The sequence below is a fragment of the Protopterus annectens genome, chromosome 3.part0 (assembly GCF_019279795.1).
Source record: "Protopterus annectens isolate FY-2018-M chromosome 3.part0, PAN1.0, whole genome shotgun sequence".
Lineage (NCBI taxonomy): Eukaryota > Metazoa > Chordata > Ceratodontiformes > Protopteridae > Protopterus > Protopterus annectens.
In genome coordinates this window covers 1,649,670,225-1,649,694,795 of record NC_056731.1, presented here as the reverse complement: position 1 = coordinate 1,649,694,795, position 24,571 = coordinate 1,649,670,225, and the positions used below count along the sequence as shown (strand labels likewise).

General features: G+C 42.5%; 1 protein-coding gene across 3 annotated transcripts in view; it reads right to left on the bottom strand.

Annotated features, from left to right (window-relative positions):
* RIMS2 (regulating synaptic membrane exocytosis 2) overlaps positions 1-24,571 on the bottom strand; it is a 6,281,053-nt gene that overhangs the window by 2,156,335 nt on the left and 4,100,147 nt on the right. The window lies entirely within an intron of this gene.

Below are 24,571 nucleotides of genomic sequence, written 5' to 3'. Positions count from 1 at the left end.
AGGGCCAATCGTGGACTAGAGCATCTCTGGGGGGAAGACCTGGGAGAGGGAAGACGGTGAAGAAGTCTGGGCACTTGTTTTGAGGGGTTGCAAAAAGGTCGCAGCAAGGCTGACCCCACCTCCTGAAGATGTTTTCCGCTACTAGCTGGTTGAGAGACCACTCGTGGGACATGAGAATGGCTCTGCTCAACCTGTCCGCTATGACGTTGGACTTCCCGGGGATATGCGTTGCTGCCAGAAACCGTTGAGAAGAGATCGCCCACTGCCACAGTCTGAGTGCTTCTCGACATAGGGGGTAGGACCTGGTTCCGCCCTGCTTGTTGATGTACCACACTACAGACATATTGTCTGTCTGAATTGCAATAGTCCTGGTGGGTAGAGAGTCTTGAAGGGCCTGCAACGCTAAAAGCACCGCTCTCATTTCCAAGACATTTATGTGCAGGTGGCTTTCGAAAGGCTGCCATGTGCCCTGGACTGCCCTGCCCTGAAAATGCCCCCCCACCCGATCAGGGAGGCATCTGTTGTCACAGTAGCCACAGGAGGAGGAAGGACAAAGGGTCTGCCCTGAAGAACCTGAGGGGAGACCATCCACCACGAAAGGTGTCTTTTGCATGACTGAGTGATTAGAATGTTGTGTGACACTGGAAGCTGTTGAAAGGACCACTGGGAAAACAGCATCCATTGCAGGATCTGCATGTGAAAGCGAGCTAGGGGGAGTAATGTGATAGCTGCTGCCATGAGACCTAGGGTTTTTAGTACGAATCAGGCCTGGACTCTGCTCCTTTTAGTAGGATTTGAACATAACCTCAAATGTCTAAAATCTTTTGTACAGGCAGTTTTGCTGACAGTTCCACAGTGTTTAAAACGGCACCTATGAAGGTAATAGACTGACAAGGTGACAAGGCAGACTTTTCGGAGTTTATAGAGATACCTAGCTCATTGCAAATTTGGAGGGTATAATCTCTGGAATGAAGTAGCTGACGCTTGGTGGTGGCAGTAAGGAGACAGTCATCTAAGTATGGAAACACCTGGAATCCTTTTCGTTTCAGGTGAGCCGCAACCACTGCCATGCATTTGGTAAACACCCTGGGGGCTGTGGTGAGGCCAAAGGGCAGGGCTCTGAATTGGTAGTGATTGGCTCCCAGCCGAAAGCGGAGAAACCTCCTGGAGCACCTGTTCATTTTGATATGATAGTACGCATCCTGAAGGTCTATAGAGCACATCCAATTGTCCTGACCCAGGAAGGGTAGAATGGACTGAAGCGTGACCATCCGGAATTTCGTTCTTTGAACAGACTTGTTCAGCCTGCTGAGATCCAAAATAGGTCTCCAGTTCCCTGCCTTTTTTGGTACCAAAAAGAACTTGGAGTAGACTCCGGATCCTTGCTGGTCTGCTGGGACTGGCTGGATGGCTCTTTTTTCTAGCAGCTTTGAAATTTCTAATGCTGCTTGATCCCTCAGACCGGGTGTGAATAAAGGGAATTTTGTAATCCTCGGATATGATCGACCGTACCCAATTGTCTTGCGTGAGGGAATGCCAGGCTTCTGGGTACAGTGATAGTCTTCCCCAGACTGCCTCCGAAGGTGGACAGTCGGGCAGCTCCTCAGGGGTGCTGGAAGGGTTTGTCAGAGAAGGATTCTCTGCTACCCTGATTCTGCGGACCCCCCCTGCCCCTCGGGCGACGTCTATTATTGTTCCTCCTCTGCCTCTGGAGGGAAGCTCACCACGTGCATCAGGCAGTACTCCCTGAGGTTTGCGGAACCACATTTTCCCACCTTTCTGACCCTTGGGGGTATAGTCTAGAAGGGGTAGAAAAATGGACTCCTACGGCAGAGAGAGTCTTGCCTTCCTGCTCGCACCTGGTCAATGTATCCTTCACTTGAGGTCCAAACAAGGCAGAACCATCAAAGGGGGTGTTAATGAAGGACGCCTTGAAGGGGTCAGCAAAGTTGCAAAGCCACATCCAGGCATGTCTCCTTAGAGCGACACCCGTGCCTGCAGCCCTACTCGCTCCATCAGCTGCATAGGAAATGAGCCGCATGGAGGAGTTTACAATAGAGTTTAGGGTCCCCAGCTGGGAGTTGATCTTTTCCTGAGACCCCGCAGCTGATGGGTCCTGTAAGGTATCACCCAGTTCCTTGAGGAGGTCTCTCTGGAGACGGGTGAAATGGCGCAAATACTTCAGCGAACGCATAGCAAAGGTCGCTGAGGAAAACATTTGCTTGCCATACCTGTCCATAGTCCTTATTAGGAGGATGGACGGGTACTGAAGAGTCAGCCAACTCCTTTTTAGTGGCCGCCGCCACCACCATGGCATCAACAGGGACACCCTTAGTTAGAAACTGCTTGTCAGAAGGGGCTGTAATAAATTTTGTAGGCCTCTGGGGAGTTGGTTCCATAGTATCCGGAGCCGTCCACGCCTTTCGAGCCACCATCTCCATGAGCGGGTCGAAAGGAGGAGACACCCAGGAGGTGGAAGGGCGAGAACCAAACGCATCCAGGTACACCAACTCATCCTCAGAAGGGTTAAGGGCAGACCAGTTTCCCCTCTGCTTAAGAATCTCCAGGATGTCAGAAAATGAGACATCCTCAGCGGGGGACCTTGGGGACCCTTCTGAGTCATCCAAGTCAGTGTCCGATGTGACTGACTCAGGGGAGTCTATATGCTTCCTCTTGCATTTTCTCTTTCGAGGGGGCTCCCCTGAAGAATCAGGGGAGGCCTCAGAAGAGGAGGATACACCCAATGGGGCTACCTATAGCATCGGTTCTCCACACTCGGGATCGAGAGAGCAGGTAGAGACTGAAGCAGGCACCATAGAGGGAGGAGCCGAAGGAGCTGACCGTGGAGCAGGCACAGGGGCCAGCACACTCCTCATGACCTCAAAGGCGCCCCTATCAGGCAGGGAAGGGGGTCCCTGCTCTGAAGAGACAAGGACTCCTCCCGGCACCGAGAGGGACGGCTCCGAGGCCGGTGTCGGGGCCAAACTCACCTGCGCCGAAGCTCCAAGAGGGAGAATGGGGTCGGACAAGGGTCCGATGCCATCCGCCCCCTTGGAGCTGACGAGAGAGTCCTGGCGCCAGAATCCTTCCAAGGATGGAACCAAGGAAGAGATCGGAGCCGACGAGGGAGCCAAAAGGGGAGGTATCGGCTCCGACGTTCCAAAGGTCCCGACCCCTACGATCTCCAGCTCCGAACTCACAGGAAGAGTCCGAGGAGGAATCGAAGAGGGAGTAGTGAAAGCCACTGCCTGATGAGGAGGGCTATGCAACATTTGGGCCAGTGCCTGTGACTTAAGTAGCCTGCTAACCACCCTCTCGAGGTCATGGTCCGACCGCCTGGAAGACTGAGAGGAATGGGACCTGTGACTCCGCTCCGATAACAAGGGAGACTTCGGAGCCGAGTGGACCGATTCCAGGGAAGGAGACCTGGAACGCTTTTTGCTCGAAGATGGCTCCAACAGCAAATTCGGAGCTGACTGAGGCCTAGAATCATCGGTTCCAGCCGGAACCGATGCAGTGGTAGTAGTAGTAGCACCGCTCGGCGACGGCTCCGAACATGGAGCCGATGGTTTGGCGGGCTTAGAAGGTTTACCCGATGAAGGCTTAGCCGGGGAACCTTCAGGCTTTAACAAGCCTCTCAAAATAAGTTTATTCCTGCATTCCTGCAGGACTCTTGGACTGAACGCATGGCAGACAGAACAAGAGTCCTGCAGGTGCAGAGGGCCCAAGCAATATACACAAGAAGTGTGACCGTCTGTCAGAGACATCTTCTGACAGCATGAGTCGCACTTCTTGAAGCCCGAGACCTTAGTGTCTTTAGACATCCTGAAAAAGGGATGACTGTCTAGTCACAATCAGTCAATCACACACACATATAAAAAGGCTGAACAGACTAGAAAAAAATATAACAAACCCCCACACTTTTTAATACAATCTAACAAGGCACACACACACACACACAAATAAGAATGGAAGAGGATTGGCCAAGGACCTAACTTTTAGGTGAGTGGAAAAAAACAGTATCAAAAACTACCTAAGAGGGAATCCTAAACAGGGATCTAAAGGGTAGTAACTAAAAAACACTATCGCTAATATTTTAACCCAAAAAGCTGACTAAAACCAAGAAAAATATTAATACAACCTTAGCTGGCAAAAAGACGCAACCTCGTAGCTGAAGCGGCAAACGAGATCTGGGTATATCACGCCTAGCATTATGGGACATAGGATAGCCTCGAGCCTGTAAAAATAGCTCTCGAGCTTTAGTAATAGGCCGAGTCGGAGCCGAGGTTCGGCTCCGAACCCATCCAGCAAGAATGAAGGTGAGATTGACATCTTAACATTGAGTTGTCAATATACTTCTTTGTATTCGATCTTTGTTTCCCATGGCCCACCTCTAAGGTATGTGGGCACTTCTTCTAGTGCAAAAAATGTAAACTTAGATGATCTACAATCAAGGGTATGTTTTTATAAGTCGTTTTTCTCATTCTTAGACCTAATAGCATAAGTTCATTCATATATTCTCCTTTTTAACCTGCGCTCCATCTTCCCTACATAAAATGCCTTGCATTCATCACATTGGGCAATAGGTATTACTCCAGCACTATTAAAATTACAATACTTCTTGCCCTTAATGTGAGTTTCCCTACATTTAATATAAATAAACTCCTTATTTTTAATATAGGGACATTGGGTGCAGGCTCCACACTTATAGATGCCTACCTTTTTCCTGTTTTTCATACCTACTGTATTCTTTTTTTTGTCCAAGAATGTCTTTGAAACTGCACCATTTTCTAAATGCAGATTTAAGAGGGGCCATAAAAGTACCTTCCAAGTCTGAAAGTTTAGCAAATCTATTCCATTCTGTGGTTATATTTTTTATAATCCCAGAATCTCCATTAAAATTAGAAACAAAAGCTCCCTTAAATTCATTCTCATTAACGTTATTACCTTCCTTACCTTCACTATTGCTCACATTACTCAAATTCACCTGTTTTCCTAAAAAGGGAGCAAACCTTTCATTCCTACCATCTTTTACTTCTTTACTAACTTCTTCTAACATATCCAGTGGGTATTTACTATTTAAGAACATCTCTTTCAGGGTTTCACATTCTTTAATAAAATCTTGTTCATTTGAGGTAATTCTACAAACTCTCACATACTGGTCTTTTGCTATACTTCTTTTTTTGTTTATATGGATGGGCATTAGTAACTATAAATAAGAGCTGGAAAATGTACTCTTCCTATATACTGTAGATTTAACCTTTTAGTGACATTATTTTTGTGTATATTGACATCCAAATAGTTCATACTGTCATATGTTATTTTGTGGGTAAATCTTAAAAAGTTAGTGGCACTACTAATATATGCAGCAAATTCCCTTGACTAGTCTTCTGTGTCTATTCAAAAATGCATACATCATCCAGGTACCTCTTATATAATTTCCAACATTCAACATATTTGGAATTGTAAATAAATTTCTGTTCCCAAATATTTAATACAATGTTAGCATAGCTCCCACAGCTACCCCAGTTTCCTGTCTATAAAATTCTCCTTCGAAATAAATAAAATTATTTTTTTAACCCTAATTCCATCAGATCAAGACATACCCTGAATTCCATGTCTATGAACCCTCCTTTAGTAAATAAGGCTTCTTCTAACCACTCCACTCTCGATTTGCTAAACTTTCAGACTTGGAAGGTATTTTTAAGGCCCCTCTTAAATTTGCATTTAGAAAAGGGTGCAGCATCAAAGACATTCTTGAACAAAAGAAGAACACAATAGGTATGGAAAACAGGAAAAGGGTAGCAAGAGGCAGCTATAAGTGCGGAGCCTGCTCCAAATGTCCCTATATTAAAAATAAGGAGTGTATTTATATTAAATGTAGGGATACTCACATTAAGGGCAATAAGTATAGTAATTGTAATAGTGCTGGAGTAATATATATATATATATATATATATATATATATATATATATATATATTACCCTATGCAATGAATGTAAGGCATTTTATATAGGGAAGACGGAGCACAGGCTAAAAAGGAGACTATATAAACTTACTTATACCGTTAGGTCTAAGGATGAGAAAAAATTCCTTATACAAACTCATGCACTCACCATAATGATGCTTCTGTGTTCTCTTCCGTCATTCCTCAAACAAACGGTCTCTAATCCATTCTCGGACCAACTTTAGCCATTTTCTAGACTTAGGATCCTTACCTCAGGCTCTTCCCCTTAGCCATAATCCTCTCCACATCTCAACATTACTTCAGATCGAGTTTGCCCACAATGCACTGACAAACCAGTCCAAAAATGTTCATAAATGAATACATCACATAGTTAAAGAGACACAAAGCAAAAAGTGAATAAAATAATGTAATCTGCTCTGGAGCTCTAACAGTGTGAAAATCTCTTATAATTTAAAAACTGAATGAAAATTATAAAATGTATGTGTGCATGTAAATGTGTGTGTGTGTGTGTGTAAACACGGCTATTAATAGAACCTATTCATACAATTGTCAACCATATATGTAAAGAATACTAATTAAAAATGCAAAGATAGTGAAATATATAGTACTTACTAGTTTTTTAAAATTAAAAGCTGATTTTCTTTTTTAGAGGTGACAACATTGTTATTACTGTTGCAACCTTGTAAATACTATAAGTATTACTATCACAAATACACTGATAGAAGATATATACTATATATTTCACTATCTTTGCATTTTTAATTAGTATTCTTTACATATATGGTTGACAATTTATTTTATTAATAGGTTCTGTTAATAGCCGTGTTTACACACACACACACACATTTACATACACACATACATTTTATACTTTTCATTCAGTTTTTTAAATTATAAGGGCGTCTGTTTCTTTAAATCCACATATGTACATGAATTACATATGGTAATTTGTTAATTGATTTTAATATAAATAAGATGTGTAGGAGTGTTGTCATTCTGAGGAAGTCTTATGTAATTTTGATGAAAGCGCTCAATACATTTGGATTTTTCCTGGCATCCAGCTCGTGCTTTTCGTGGTTTTTGTTATTTGGTATTCATTGTTTTTGTCTTAGTGTGAAAATCTGTGTTATATACAATAGAAGATAAAACCAGAAGCCTACAAGGAGGTTTTCCATAAAATAGATGGGGAAACAGACGAAGGGATGTTAAAAAAGGATGGAAACAGACACCACAGATGCATCATTATGGTGAGTACATAATTTTTGTATCTGATGGGACAGAGTCCTCATCTACTCGATTCCCAGGGTGTTTTTCATGAAGGGAAATTCCAAAGGATGGCACAATCAAAAGCCTCCTTATCTCTGGAAAAAAATATCCAGTTTGTAATATGCAATAAAGGTACGGGCATTAGACCAAGTAGTAGCAGCACAAATATTATCAACTGAAATCCTCAACAAGAAGGCAGAAGAAGTGGATACAGATCTTGCCGAATATCCTTAGGAAGTTTCGGTAAAGTCAAAACTTTGTCCCTATAAACTTGAGAATTGCAGTTAGTGAACCACCTAGATAAGGTAACTTTTGATACAGCCTGACCCAATTTTGCTTTAGAAAAAGGACACAAACAATTGGTCTGACCATCCGAAAGGTTTAATTCTGTGAACAGCAATTGTCTGTGTACACTTAATAAATGAAGCATATATTCTCCCTTATTGGTGAAATTAGTGAAGAAGACAGGTAAATTAATACTTTGAGTGTTGACTCTAATGCCACCTTAGGTAGAAAAGGAGGGATTAATGCATAAAGAAACTCTGTCTTCTCTGTCTTTGTGGAAAATAACATATGGAGGGTGACAAGACAAAGTCTAGATTTCAGATACTCTTCTGGCTGAGGTAATAGCTCTTCCAAGTCAAAAACTTTAAATCCAATTTGGCTGCAGGTTAAATGGAGACTGAGTTAATGCTTGCAGCAGCACAGTAAGATTCCAAGGAGGGGTGGAATTTTCGACAGCTGGTCTGGGAAGAAAAGTACATTTGACGAAGGCTTTACACAATTTAAGAGAGGACAGATTCTCAGCAATGTGGAAAATGGGTAGCACAGCTAGGAAACACTGAAGTCAGAAAGTTTAACACAGGTGACAAAGGGGCTGAAAAAGTATCTAAACGCATCTTAAGAGGACCAAATGGAAAACCTTTTCTATTTACTTTTACAGATTTTTCTGGTTGAAGCTTTCGGAGAAACGTGAAAATATGTACTACAGGGGGGAAAGCCTGTACTATCCAGCATTATTAGAAAAGAAGAAACCATTAAGGGCTTGATTGTCTGGATGGATGGACAGAAGATCTGGATGAGAATTCAGCACCCAAGGAGGATGTGTCAAGTAAGAACAGGATGGGGAAACCACACCTGCCGAGGCTAGAAAGATGCAATAAGGATGACCTTGCTCTTCCATTGTGATACTTTCTCTAGGAATTTCAGAATTAATGGCATTGGTGGATATGTATAAAGAACACTGGGGGAGCCAATCATTGGACAAGGCATCTCTCGGTGATTCCCCCTCTGGAGGGATCAGGGAAAAGAACCTGTTGTATTTGGAATTGACGGAGTGGGAGAGAGATCACACCATTGCTGGCCTTATCAATGAAAAATCCATTTCACCACTGCTGGACTGAGAGACCACTTGTGAGGTAGCAGGATAGACCTGATCAATCTATCCACTAATATGTTAGACCTTGATGGTGTGTGTGTTCCTTTTAGAAAGCAATGGGAAAAGATCATCCATTGCCACAATATCATTGCTTTTTGATACAAGGGGGTTCCCCCTTGTCTGTTGAGCACTGCCCTAATTTCTAAGACAATGATGTAAAGATTGGCTTTCAAAGCCACATGCCTTGGACCGTCTTTTCTATGTAATCCCCTCCCACTCCACTCCATCAGGGAAGCATCCATGATCACCATGGGTTTGGGAAAAGGAAAAAAAACAAAATGACTGCCCTGGGACACTTCCAATGACTGAATCCACCAAGTTACATGCTCTCTGCAGATGTTGGTAAGGCATACTATAAAGGTCATAACCTGACAGTTGATGGACCACTGAACTGCAAGTGCCCATTGTAGCACCCTCATATAGAATCTTGCCAGAGGAACTACGGTAGCCATCGACCCTCAGAAGTTGTAAGACCAAGCTGGCCAGAGGGGTTTGAAGTGAGAGCAGTTGTAGGGCCTGATTCTGTAATGTGGATAACCTGGTCTGCAGTAGTTTAGGTATTTGAGAAGTGGTTTGAAGTGAGAGCAGTTGTAGGGCCTGATTCTGTAAAGTGGATAACCTGGTCTGCAGTAGTTTTGGTATTTGAGAAGTAGTGTCTAAGTGTGTGCCTATGAACTCTAGGGCTTGTGTTGGGAGAGCTGAGATTTGTAGTAATTCACTGTAATCCCTAGTCTGGAGCAAGGATAAAGACCAAAATCCCTGACCCAGACAAGAAGATGCCTGGTAGCAGCAGTGAGGAGTCAGTCATCCAAATATGGGAACACTATAAACTGTAGTAGTCTGAAATGAGCTGCAACCACTGCCTTGCATTTGGTGAACACCCATGAAGCTGTGGTGAGGCCAAATGCCAGGGCCCTGAAATGGAAATGACCGGCTCCCAGCTGGAAGAGGAGAAACATTCTGAATCACCTGTCTATCTTCATGTGATAGTATGCATCCTGAAGGTCTACAGAACACATCCAACTGTCCTTCAATAGCAGATGAAGGATGGATTATCCTCTGACCATTCGGAACTTCAAGTGTTTGACAAATAGATTTAGATACCTTAGGTTCAGGTTAGGCCTGAGCTCCCCATTTTCTTTGGCATTAAAAAGAATCTAGGGTAAATTCCGAACCCTTGCTAATCTGGTGGGGCCTCTTGGATGACTCTTTATCAGGCAACTTTTTGATTTCTTAGTGCTGCTGTTTTTTCTTTGGAAAGGTGGACGATTTGGGTATTTCTTTCTTGGTGATGGTGGATAAAGAAAGGGAACATAACAGCTTCTGGTAATGATCGTCTGTACCCAGACATCTTTGGTTATGGATTGTCCAGGCCTCTGGGTGCAGAGATAAGCAGCCCCTGACTGCTTCCAGAGCGCAGCTTTCGGGCAACCATTCAAGAATGCTGATAAGGCTTTTCGGTGAAAGGACCTTTAAAACCTTGATTCTGAGGACGTTCTCTGCCATGATGGTGACATCTCCCATTAGAACATCCCCCTCTGCCTCACTTCACGGAGTTCTATGGTGACATCTCCCATAAGACCATCCCCCTCTGCCTCACTTCACGGAGTTCTATCTCCAGAAGAATCTTGGAAAAACCCTTGGGACTTACAGAACCACATTTTCTTACACCCTTTCTGATTTCTATGAAAAAATTCTCGGGGGGGGGGTCGAAAACCATGCACCTAGGGCAGAAAGACCTTTCCCATCTTTCTCATTCCTGGAGTGTGTGTCTCATTTCTGGACCAAACAGGGTGGATCCACTAAAGGGACTATTGATGAAAGATGTCTTAAAAGGTACTGCAAAATCACACAACTGCATCCAGGCATGCCTATGTACTGTAATGCCTGAGCCTACAGCTCTAGAAACATCCTCAGTTACACTGGAAATTAATTGCATGGAGGCATTCAAAAGGGGTTGCAGGATGGCCAGCTGTGAATCCACAGTTTTTCTGTCTTCTGCAGATATGGACCCAGACAGGGACTTGGAAAGCTCCTTTATGAAACCCCTCTAAAACCTCATCACATTTGCCAGGTAATTCAGTACCCCGAGGACAAAGGTTGCTGATGCATAAACATGCTTCCCATATCTATCCAGAGCCCTACAGTATTCATTATGAGGGTTGACATATATGCTTACCTCTGCAAGCTCCATTTAGTGGCTGTCACTACTCCCATGTCATCCACTGCTGGGCCTTTGCTGCAATGAGCCATGTCTTTAGGTGGAACTAAGTACTTATCAGGTTTCTTGAGAATCATTTCTGCCACATCTGGTTCCTTCTATGTCAGGTGAGAGATTAAGCCAATCATCTCATCAGCGGGGAGACCTGCCCAGGAAGTAGCTGAGCCAAAGCCAAAAACTTCAAGGAAAATGGATTCCTCTTAAGAGGAGGCTTTGGAAGATCAACATCCTTTCTCTCTCAAAAGTTTGAGAATTTCCCTGAAACAGACATTCTCAAGGGGTGATCTGGGGGACACCTCCCTTTCATCAAGATCCATATCTTGTGTTAAAAGACTCTCGTGGGAAGTCAACATGCCTCTTCTTACATATAAACTTCTGGGAAGCTTCCACTGGGGGTTGTTCCAGGGAAAATTTGGAAGTCTGAGGGGAGTCCTGAAAGAGAACTAACTCGAGATGAACCAGCTGCCCCGATGAAATAGAATGAGCAGGGCTAACAGGTGTGGAGTGGGCAAATTAGAGATAGGCAAGGATATCCGAACTCCTGGTTTCAAGAATGCTCTTTCTGCTGCCTCAAAGACAGAGGCTGAAGGAGAATGCAAAACCACTCCAGTAGGAGCCAAAGCTACCATACCAGGATGGTCAGGACTATCTCCCTTACCATGCCTCAAGACCAAAGTTGGAACTGAGCTGTCTAACACCGAAGCTCCATGGGGAAGAGACGGCTCAGAAAATTTCAGTGACAAACACCTGCCCTCAGAATCAGCACTGGATCTGTCCAGCATCTATGAAATCAGGGCCATCTGGAAGAGAGAAGACAATGGAATCGAAGAAGTCCACAACTTCGGATCAAACATGGACAATCCAGGAAAACCTGAATCAAACTTCCAAAGCTGGAGGATGAATCAGACTAGGAGCAGTTCTAAGCATAGGAGCAGGTTCGAAGCTCACAGTTCAGACTGGAGACGGAGCAACTACCAACTGAGACTGACACCTGAATAATTTTCTCATCATTCTATCCACTTAAGAATTTAACAAACTTATGGTAGACCTTAAGGAGGAAGAAGAGGAAGGAGGTCTAGAAGCCTTGTGAATGGATGACTCCTGCAAGAAGGGGGAATGTAACATGGAAGAAACAGGCTTCATGGAAAATCTTTGCTCCCTATGAGGGGGAGTTCTGAAAGAGACAGATGATGGAGTTGAAATAGCAGCCTGATCCAAAGTCTTATTAAGCTTAGCTGGATGAACTGAAGTACGAAAGCAGTCAGGAAATCCCCTCCTTGACTCTCTAGGTTTTTCTTCCGATTTCTCACACTTGTCCCCTTTTTGCTTATCTGAGGGATTCTTCCGAAATGGGGATGCTCCAAAAGCAGATAGATTGGAGAATAAAACCCTTCGGGATGAGTTTATTACCGTGCTTGACAACTGCCAAAGGCCATACATATGGTGCAATCCTCCTCCAAATGAGCTGCCCCTAAGTAATACACACATTTAGAACGAGTGTCAGAATTCGGCATCTTATGGTCACAAGAAACACATTTCTTAAAACCAGCTGGTGATGAAATAGCAACTACAAATGCACAAGAGCAATAACCAGTAGAAATTTTCAAAATGTTCAAAATTTCAAGAAAGAAAAATACCAGCAATGGTAACTAGATAAATATTCAGTCAAAGGCGAGGGTACAGAGACAATTACCAACAATGATAAGAAAGATTTACTAGGAGCGAAAAGAAAGAGAACTTATTTCACACATACATATATATGCATATATATATATATATATATATATATATATATATATATATATATATATATATATATATATGTGTGTGTGTGTGTGTGTCTAGGGAAGGGGAAGAAGCAGAAAAAATAGGGCATACCAATGACAACCAACAAAGGGCAGAAAAAAACTACAAACAAAAGCAAACAAAGTCTACACTTATTTGACAGCCTGATCCAATGAAACCACCTCTGAACGAAAAGAGTGGCAAATAAGATCTGAAGTAATGTTAGGGTTTAGTGGTGAATATGGGTAAGTGCAGGAGCCTGACTTATAGATCGTAAGTCTGGAAAGTGGCTGAAATCTGTCCCGAGGATGGATCCAAGAACCCTTGGTTGAGGAACGGATGGAAAAGATAACATAAGATCTAGAGTTTATGGAAAACGTTTGTGGATTTTAAACCTCCTATGCTCCCTTTTCAGACAGGTGATAAGATACTAGATCGAGTATGATCTTCTAAAGCCTGCAACTGTGAAAAACAAAGACTTCTGATGGCCATGTTTTCTGAAGTGAAAAATACAGTTGTGTATGAAAACGTACACAACTGCAAATGTCCTAATAGGCCACTTTTGCAGTAGCACAAGCTGTATGGTTCCTGCTCCAGTGACCAGCCAGTTTTCAAACCTTGAGAGAGCCCTTCCACGTGCTCTGTCAGGAGCCTGAATGGAGTTCCAATATAAAAATAGTTAAGAGTGCCACTTTAGTCAGAGCTTTTGTCAAGAAAAAAAGGGCAGCAAAACCTCTTAAAGGATAATGCTAGGAAACAAATCCAACAGCAAATTATATACACAAGGGTCTATACAACCACATCCTGGCAATGCAAAAGGAAACAGAGAAAATAAGGGGGGCTGGAGAGAAGGGCAGCTATTAATATGGTAGTCTATTAAATCATCTATCATTATTGCAATTTTACTTACACAGCTGTACTGTGTTCAACATTAAGACTACTATTGCAGTAGCCTAAGCTATTTGGGTCAATTACCCCAGCTCAGACACTAAGAAGGGAGAAGGAAAAATAAATTAAGAATCCAGGAGCCCATGGAGAATGGTCATAAGAAGGCCTCAACTAGACCTGGAAAAGGAATTCAGTTTTTATTGCTTTGAAACAACAGTACAGAGTATCAAGCTAATGCTTCTAGAATAATTCAAGAGTCCGTCCCTTTGAGAAAGCCACAGGAAAAACCAAAGCCCTTGTAAAATGGGCCCTAAACTTGCCTGGGATTGGCTTATTATGGTAGGTATAACAAAAGGTAACACAACCATACAGAAATAATCTGCTTTGACAGTAGTTATATTTTCCACTTACCTTAATTGCAGAAGCACAGCTGATCAGCTTTCATGAATGAAATAATGTTTTCTAGCTAGTATCACAGCTGCCTGAGGACATCCATAGTGTGAAGAATTTTTCTCCCTTGTTCTTTGGTTCAGTGAAGCAGAGAGAGAGGTTATCAATCTTTCTCAAGGAAATTTCACACCACTTTTGGCATAAAAGATTAGTTCTCAAAGAAACACTGTCCTTGTAAAAAATAAGGTAGGACTGACTCACCATAAGAGCCTGCAAATTACATACTTTCCAAGTACAAGCCAGAGCAATGAGTAAAACAGTCTTCCATGATAAGAACCTCAATTCAGCCAGCTGATCTGGTTCACATGGGAAAAAATTAAGTTTTTCAAACATAAAGTTAAAATCCCAAGAAGAAGTCACCTGTTTTTCTAGGGGAAAGGATATGAGACACACCTTTTAAAAAACAGTTTAACTTAAGAATGGTTATAAAGGGGGACCTAAGGGCAGACATCCAGAAATGTCTGCCGAGTGAGCCTTGATAGAGGAATAAGAAAGGCCAGAAAACAGTAACTCACACAAATAATGAAGAACCAAAGAGGGTGAGGCCTGAAGAGGGTCTTATTCCTTGGAATGGCATCACTTGCATTTCTAGTAGCATTTTTTCCACCTCCTTTAGTATTTGCTGCACATCCTCAGAAAAAAGTGCCTAAAAGGTATCAATATTCTATCATCCAGGCAGTTAGCTGAACAGTTTTCAGGTTGGGGTATATCAAGCAACCCCTGTGTTATGTCAGCAAATCCAGTTTGTGGGGTAGCTTGTAGATACTGCCCTTGGTCAGGCCAACTATTTTTGAAGAGTCTTTCCAAATCTTTAGAACAACTCTGGATATCAGTGGAATGGGTAGAAAAGCATAAAGGAACATTTCTGTCCATGGAAATGAAACAGCATCTGTCTTTCAGGCCTGTTTTCAATGAGCCTTGGACCAAAATTTCTTTAATTGCCTGTTCTCAGAGGAGGCAAACAGATCTACGAGAGATATTTCCCACAGCTGGATCAATTCTTGGATGATGGCAGTATAAAATTTCCATTCATGAGGGTCTGTTCTGGCCCTGGTTAGCTTTTCTGCAACCAAGATTTGCTCTGAATGAATGTATGAAGTCTGCAGAATGAAAATGAGCTGAGCTAATATCTTCCAGACTATTAACGTAAGTATGCAAAGAAGATATGTTCAGGTACCTCCTTGTTTGTTTACATACCACATCACTGTGGTGTTGGCCATATAAACTTGCAGCAAGCCAGGAGACCAAAGATGATTAAAGGCATTCAAAGCATTGAGCTGTCTGACATTTATGTGCTTCTTTTGGCTGTGAGGGTTCCACAGAGGTTGCGCTTTCACCCCTTTGGAAAAGACTCACCATGCCAGATATGAAGCATCTGTAGTAAGAGATTGGTGAAGGTTGGAGGTGAGAATGGGAGACCTGCATTACAAAAGATCTGTACTATATACCTGAAAATCTTTTAAAAAATCCTAGAACAGGGATCTGAAAAGACAAAAGATGAAGATGCTGAGTCCAGATTGACCTAAAGTACCAACAGATTTTCCTCATGTGAAGTCAGTAAAGGGGGAGGATGAGAATTTTCAATGCCATGAACCCCAAAATCCTAAGAAATTCCCTTGCAGATGCCTGGATTTAGTTGGAAAAAGTCAAGAAGAACTGATGAAACATACTCTTCCCAGGTCAGAATCTAGCAAACATCCCAAAATACAATCCTGTGAGAAGGGATGAGGGAAGAATTATCAAAGTTGATTTGAAATCCCAGACTGAACAGAAGAATTTAAACAGCTGCTAAAGACTCCTGGCAGCTGGAAAAAAGAGTCTGCAAAGACAAGACTGATCGAAATATGGAAAAATGTGAATGTATTGAAGTCTGCAGTAGAGAATTACTGGAGCCAGACATTTTTGTGGCTACCCTTGGAGCAGCAGAGTCCAAAGGGTATGAAAGAGATTAGATAATATAAGACAAACACAGAAAATCTTTAAAAAAAAGGCAGCGCAACTTGTAAATAGGAATGTAGTGGTAAGCATATTTTAAATCTATCCTTACCATAAAAGCTACAGAAGGGAGAAGAGGTAAAACAAAATGAAGGGAAGACATTTTTAAATTTAGAATCCTGACAAAAAAGTTTAGAAAGGAAAGGTCCAGCACAGGCCTCCAGGACCCTTCCATTTTTGATAGGAGAAAAATATTTGAATAAAATCTTACACTTCTCTGGGAGGAAGGCATCAGTTCCATCACTCCTTGCGCATGCATTTGATGCAGAATGGGAGGAAGCGAGGAGACTTGGTTCACTGGGCAAGGTATAATCCCTTGAAAGAGAAGGAGGGATTCCCATCATCAAATGCATCCCTGCTGAATCTGAATTACATTTGAAAAGCATTTATCTGCTTTGATCTGGTTCCACAAGAGAAGATGAAGCCTTAGAGAGATGCAGAAATTGCTGGGGGAGGGGGGGGGGTTCCTGAACAGGCAAAAAGTCAAGCTGACTGGGAAGGCTGTCCTTGATTTTTAGAGGCTTTCCATCTCTTTCTGCAGTCTCCTTGCCATTGTTTTTAAACTCCTCTTTGATGGCTGCTTAAATTGTTTTTGAGGAAGGAGGCTGAAATCAAATTTCCCCTTTCATCACACTTCTTAAGCACCACAGCTGCATTAAGGGGCAAACACAACTTTTCTGCCTAAGGGAGAATTTAAAATTTTAACATCTTCAGGAGGGGTTGAAGAACTAAGTCTCATTACTGATCCACAAAGAGCAGATCAGGAGGAAGAGTCATTAGCATTGCATGCACACTTTAAGATAAGCTTAGCAACATGAGAAGCAAAAGTTAAAGAGGTGTTCAAAGAATATTTAACCTCAGAAGAAGGCAGGCTATTAACTTTTGCATGTTGTCAAAAGATAAAAGTAAAAATGTTAGGTTCATAGGTTCATAGGTAAGTACTAGGCTATTGGCCCAAGGGCCTAAGTAAGCCTAGCCAACAAGGTTCCCTGGTTTAAGCCGCCCAAGAAAGTTAATTTCCTGTGCCACTGTTGAGCAGAGCCACAGAAGTGATCCCCAGGGTGTATTTCCTATTTCCCATTCACTCATCAACATTTTTCTTGAAGAGTGCTAATGAGGAACTTTGCATGACATAGATGGGTAGCTTGTTCCAGAGTATAGGAAGTCTCTGGGTCAGGAATCTATCCCTCCAGCATGTCCTGTTTATTGTGGTGACAAGGTTTAGGTCCCTAGAGTGTGTAGCTCAGATGGATTGGGATTTCTTTAAGTGTAGCATGTGCAACAGCTCTGGGTTTAACATAGCTTTATATGTTAGGCAGAGATCTCCTCAGAGTAGGCGATATACTACAGAGTAAAGCTGGAGTTTTTTGAGACGGTCAGTGTAGGGCATCTGTTTGAGGCTAATAATCCTCTTTGTGAGGTACTTCTGTGGCCTTACTAGCTGCTGCAGATGTCTTGTGAGGTGCATTCCAAAAGGGGAGTTGTACTCTATAATGGGTCTAATGAGTGTTGAGTAGAGGGGAACAATGACCTCTTTTTTCCTGGATGAAAACCCTTTTGTGATGAAGTGTGCCACACAGAAGGATTTCCTGACTAGTGCAGCGATGTGATTATCAAAGGAGAGACTACTGTTCACCTGGGTCCCAAGGTCTCTTATAACACATTCAGCATTAAGTAGACTGCCGTTTATGTGATAGTTCATGGGTACACAGTTTTTACCAAAGGGGATGACAATGCACTTTTTGGCAGTGAGTGCCTCTGACACCAGGCATCTGTCTCAGTGAGGCCCTTCTGTAGGATGTCCACATCATTTGGGGACTCGACTATGGTGCCTAGTTTGCAGTCATCTGCGAACTTCGTTAGTCAGAGGCCTTCTGTGTTAGCCTGTCCTTCAGAGAAGTAGATATCAAACAGGAGAGGTCCCAGGACTGAACCCTGTGGTACTCCACTTGTCACTGGTTTTAAGTCAGATTTGGAGTCTGCAAGTTTTACAGTGTGGGTTCTGTCAGTGAGCCAGTTGGCAACCCATCTTGTGATGTAGGGATTTATACCTAGTTTAGTGAGTTTAGCTGTAATTCCAGAATGGGGGATGGTGTCGAAAGCCTTGGCGAGGTCAAGATAGGCTGTGTGAACCACCTTACCCTTGTCTACGGCTTTGGTGACTGCCTCAAAGAAGTTGATCAGGTTCAGAAGGCATGATCTGCCTTTCACAAACCCGAACTGGGAGGGGTCCAGAGTTTGGAGGTTACTAACATCTTTATTTATGAGTTCCATGATGATACGTTCCATGGCCTTGCAGACCAGGGTCATCAGGATAATAGGGCTATAGTTCTCAGGATCAGTGGTGGCTCCCCCTTTGTGGAGTGGGTTAACATATGAACTTGACAATTTAAAACCTGAACATTAAATCAGCAGAACACACCTTTTTTCCCCTAATTTGTCAAAAGCTTTTTCATTATTGTCACAAGGAAGGGGGATAGCAGCAGTAATCTTTTTAGCAGAATCAGTTTTAAATTGAGAAATTACTGCTGGATCGTTTTAGACCCATGAAATAAATACTAGTGAGATGAGGAACCCTGCACAACCTGACCTGACCTGGTAAATACTTATGAGATGAGGAAGCCTGCACAACCTGACAGATTTAATGGCGGCAGTAGCAGCAGTGAAAAAAAACATTTTAAGTAGACAAAACTGGAGGAACAGCTGCAGATTTAAACATATCTAACTGTAACAAATCATAATACAATCAGGATTTCATTCTGCTCCCATTGAAACACTTCTTTCATCTTAGATAAAGCCTCAAAAAATAAAAAATAATCTTCCTGCGGGAAATCAGAAGCCATATTTTCCTCAGAATCTGCATGTTCAAATTGAAAAGAAATTCTTGATGTGTGACCACACACTGAAATGTCTTCTCTTCTGACTAAAAATTAAAGTCAAAAGAGATGCAACTATTTTGCTAAATGCAGAAATGAGCTTTATATCAAATCCCAGTAAATCTTTCCTGTCCATAGAAACAGAGGAAGGAAAGACTTTTTCACTATATTCCTCTTTTCTGGGAAACTTGCTGGAAAATAACCGACCCACGGTAGTCAAACTCATCCAAGATTCAGGGTCCCTACCTCTGCTGAGCGAAAAACCTTCACCTGCCCCTTCCAATGACTGTCAAGGATGCTTCTCTCTTGCAAGCTAAGGGCATCCTTACAGCCCCAGAGGATGTGTATATTCCCTGGTCTCTAATGGCTATAGGTGCAGCACCAGAAGGACCAAGGGAAAAAGCTAAATTGTCTTACACACAGCAGAGTCACCCACCAACATACTAGACATTGTTTGTGTTCCTAGAGAGATTACTGTTTCTTCATGTCAAATTTTATCACTGCTGATGTGCAGTGATTGTGGAGTTAAAAAAAGGTTAATTTCTTGCTAGATGATTCTGCCAAAATGAAATCCAAATCAATGCACAGAAGATTAATGACAGATTATATGGAAGCAAAATGGCCACTATGTAAAACTAATTGGAGTGATGCGTTAAGTGGAAAAACTGCAGAAGGAACTTGGAAAGTTTTGAAATGCAAACAAACAAAAATGTTTAACATCGGGATATAGGCACACATCATCAAGAGGACACATTTCCAAAAGAACAAGATACCTGATTAAGGTGAGAGTCAAAAAATAAGTCTGCATTTAAAGTGGAACCTGTGTGTTGAGAGACAGCCTTACAAGACTATCTGCAAATATATAGAGCTGAGTATATTTTTCTGTATTATTCTGTATTATAGAGCTAAATTGTTGCTTAGATATCTGTTGTCTTAGTCTTCTGCAAATATACAGAGATCAGTATATATTTTTTTGGTTTTATAATTTGCACTCTGATTCCTCACATCTCTGTTGAACCCCCCCCCCCCCGTTCTTGGTTGTAGTTTAAATTCGGTGGCTTTTGCAGTGCCCGCCCCACTGTAGATTTGATCTAGGACACTCCCCCAGTCCCATCTCTTTACCGCATTCTACCTAATAAACCCTTTCTGCACTTGCTTTTAGTCCTTTTTAATTTAATTACATTTTTTCAAACTGTGTGTGGACTAATATTGCGACATACTCAAGTGTGCCAGCTTGCACTGCATGGCAATTCTGAAAAAAATAAATAAAATTGTAAGCCTATTTCCTACCTTTCCTGTAATTAGTGTTCCAGATACAGATTTGCTGTATTCACGACTATTTGTAAGCTTCTGAGCCCCCAAGCCTTTCTGTGTTGGAGGGAAGCCTTCTAGCTTATCAGTGGGAGTGGTAAGCACTAGGTAACCTGTCTACCACATAAGGAGTGGTTCTGGCCCAGAATTTGTAGCTATTGGCCGTTTGGGCGGTCTTCCATCTCTCTCAACTTTCTGATTTGAAAGCCTGCATTTGCACTTGTTTCTGTCCTGTAGCTCCTGGGCCCATCTCATTTGCTCACTCAAAAAAAAAAAAAAATGATCTGCTTTTACTGTATTTGTGTTTCTACCTACTTTATTTTGCTTTTGCGTCATCTTAAAAGTACTCAATTGTATTTATTACAGCTTGGTGTAACTCATTCTAAGCCTTTTAGTTTAAGCACTTGGGCTTCAGACCAGTTGTTTTACATTAGGAAGGTTTGTGGCAGGACAGGTAGCTTACATCCTTCTAAGGCGGGACTCTGCCCTTCTAGCTGGGAACTTCTGGTTAAAGGCTTATAGTGCCTGCATATCTAAACTGCTTCTTACTGAAATTGGTACACCTTGTTTGCTGTAGCATACACTAGATCCAGGCCTGCTGAATCTAGCTTTGTTTGTATTTATTTATTTATTTATTTTACATTTGTTAACCGGGCTAGTCCAACTGGATACATGTCCATTTTCAGTGGAGGCCCGAGGAGAAAAGCTCCACTATCTAATGTAAAGCAATAAACATACATTCAAGGTTCATAGGCAGTATAAAATACAATTAAAACAGGCATTAGAAAATAGATAGGGAATTTAACACACATCAAAAACAGGCATTTAGTCAAGTTTTACAGTAAGAAAATGCTTAAAATGTAAACTTTTCAGTAAATGAATATAGAATAAAGACATAAGTAATAATGTGGATTGAAGGTTAAAAGAAGAGTAAGAAAATAAATATTTTGTATTTCATAGAGACAATTTCATTTGTAGAAATGAAAAGAGATGTAGAAATAGATATGGTAGATGGTGCAGAGGGTGTGGGAGACTGTAGGAGGTATGTGCTCAGGTAGGGAAATTGCATGAGCAAAGCCAGTGATTGGTTAGAAAATGTTTTAGTTGAGTTTTAAATAGTTTGATACTTGTATAACTTGAGCACTAATCCAGGCATTCTTTAAAGTATTTAATTGTATTTATTACTGCTTGGTAGTAACTTGATTAAAGTGTAGCTATCATTCTAAGTCTTTTGGATTAAGCACTTGGGCTTCAGACCAGTTGTTTTACATTAGGACGGTTTGTGGCCTGCACTGTGGCGGCAGGACAGGTAGCTTACATCCTTCTAAGTTGTGAACTGCTGATTGAGGGCTCAGTGTCTGTTATTCTAAAAGTGTATTAATTCTGGTTTAAGCACTTGGGCTTCAGGCCAGTTATTTTACATTAAGAAGGTTCGTGGTCTGCACTCTTGTGGGAGGAGAGGCTGGACTCTGCCCTTCTGAGCTGGGAATTTCTGGTTAAAGGCTTATAGTGCCTGCATATATACATATGAACTGTTTCTTACTGAAATTGGTACACCTTGTTTGCTGTAGCATAGACTAGATCCAGGCCTGCTGAATCTAGCTTTATTTGTATGCTTGTTGTTTGTTTGCTTGTTATTTCCCCGAAACGCTAATTCCACCTAAAATGTGGCTTTTCAGCGCTTCTGTGGATCCCTAGTGATATCTGCATTGCTTACTGTACTTATTTCCTTGTTTCACTTGAAAGAAAGTTACTGTTTGTCGTTTTTGCATTTAAGTTACCTGTAACACATTGCATTTAAGTTACCTGACACTTGCTCACTAAAGCAATTATATAAGTCAGCACTAAAATATTAAAAGCAGTACACCCTCACAAACTCCCCTTGAGTACCTCGTTCCCCATTGGCCCTTTTTTTCAATTATAAAGGAATTCCCAGTACTATTCTAGCATGTCCAAAGGTCAGTTGTCAATCTCCTCTCCAGTCCAGCTGGTGAATCTGGGAATCTTGAGCCAATGTTACAACTGCCTCATGTACACAGACAACCCTCTCCTCCTCCCAACAAATTCTAACACATGTGAGAGATGCAACCATATAGCCATACTGGAGGCTAAGCTCTCTCAACTCAGTACTGGCGAAACCAGTCAGGAGGAGAAGGAAACTACAATTCCAGTCTCACATAGACCTACCATGACAGCAAACCAAACACATAAACACACAAAAACATACCCGGAGGCTCTAAATAAAAATCTGCCTAAGCAGCAGAGACCTCCAAAGCAGACACCCAAGCAACCGCTACCCCAAAACAAAACACATGCAACACATAGCTCACAAAGCCAGTGTGCTGAACAGTCACAGCCCTTAAGGCTAAACAACACACCTGATAAACTTGTAATAGGTGACTCTATCGTCAGGCACACTGACGTCCCGCTCACCAGGCTGAACAAGGAGAAGGTCACGGTGAGCTGCCTGTCAGGCGCTAGGATCCGCCACATAACACAAGCACTCAGGTCACTCCAAGGCAAGTACACATATGACTCAGTCATTGTCCATGCTAGTGTGAATGACCTGAGATGTACCTCCGTGGACTACATGAAAAGAGACATAGAGGAGCTCTCTGAGCATGTAGCCCAGGCCGGTATGACCCTGACCTTGAGTAGAATCTTACCCTCACCAAGAATGATGTCACAATATGAAGACAAGATGATCAATTTCAACAATTGGCTTAAGTATTGGTGTCATTCAAAGGGGATCCAATGCCTGTCAGCCTGGGATGACATGCTCAACAAGCCACGATGCTTCGCTAGGGACGGCTTGCACCTGTCACCCCTGGGCTTTCGGATATTGGCAAAGGCTCTTGCTACCCCCATAGTGCCTTTTTTAGGCAAGGCTCAAAATACAAATCCACCTCCATAGGTATCACAAGGGATAAGAAACTAAGAGTAATGCTACTCAACGCCAGAAGTCTAAACCTCAAGATGCATGCACTCGAAACTCTCCTTAGCATGGAGAACATCGATATCTGTGCAGTAACAGAAACCTGGTTCAAGGCTCCCGAGAGCACTACCAGGTTATACCTCATAACATGCTTTTCGGCCCCAAAACTTGGACCGAACCACAAAAGGAGGGGGTGTATCAATATTCGTCAAAGATACCCACACCTCCAGGTTGGTGGCATAGCATGAAGCATCAGAGACTATCCATGTGTAACTAACAGTGGGTAAAACTGCCTTCCAGTTTATAGCCTGCTACAGACCACCCTCTCAAACCCAGGAACCCCACTCGGCCTTCCTGAGAACACTGGAAAATATGAAGGTCTCTCCAAACACCATTATATTGGGTGACTTCAACTACCCAAACATAGACTGGGAGCATTACTCTAGCTCCAACACCCTAGCCCAAAGGTTCCTAGAATTTATAAATTCAAATGCTATGGAACAACTTGTTACCACTCCCACAAGAGGGGAAACCATACTGGACCTGATCATCACCAACATGGGGACTCTATACTCCAGACCAGACGTCTATCCCTCACTGGTAAGATCAGACCATAAACTAATCTCACTGGATATTCACATCCCGACTCCACCCCATGCCCTGAAAACCACAGTGAAAAACTTCTCTAAAGCAAATTTCACACTCCTCAAAACCGAGGTGGAATCCTTCAAAGCCCCCGGGCCTGTGGAAAATATGGCCCAGACCGCAGAATCCTTTATAAACGCATTCTATGAACACCTTCAGGAATGCGTGGATCATGCAATCCCAAATAAAACCAAGACCCAATCCTCCAAAGGCAGATGTCCTGTCTGGTGGACCCCAGCCATAAACAAACTATACAACAGAAGGAGGAAGCTACTACATGACAGAGCAAAATCCCAAAAAGGGAAGGCATCTCTGATCAGTATTAGCAAAAAACTACGGGCACTCATAAAATCGTCTAAGGCCAGCTTCGAGAGAAAAATTGCACAGGACACCAAGGATAATCACAAGGCTTTCTTTAGTTATGTTAGGAACCTGGGTGGGAATTCCCAGATATGCTCAGAATTAGTCCAAAATGACAAAAAATACACCGAACCCGCAGACATTGCCAACATCCTAGCTGACAGGTTCAGCGCAAACTCCCCCCCCCACCAAAAGGGCAAATATCTATCCCAGCAGAGTGCTGCCCCCCTCACATCTCAGATGCTCAGGTAAGAGCTGCCCTCTCCAAAGCAAAAAACACGGCATCAATGGGACCAGACGGTGTCCTGGGCTGCGTCCTACATGAACTCCAAGAAGAGCTAAACCCAAACATAAAACTACTGTTCAGTCTCAGCCTTACTACAGGATATGTACCCAAAGAGTGGCGTACAACAACAGTGGTCCCTCTCCACA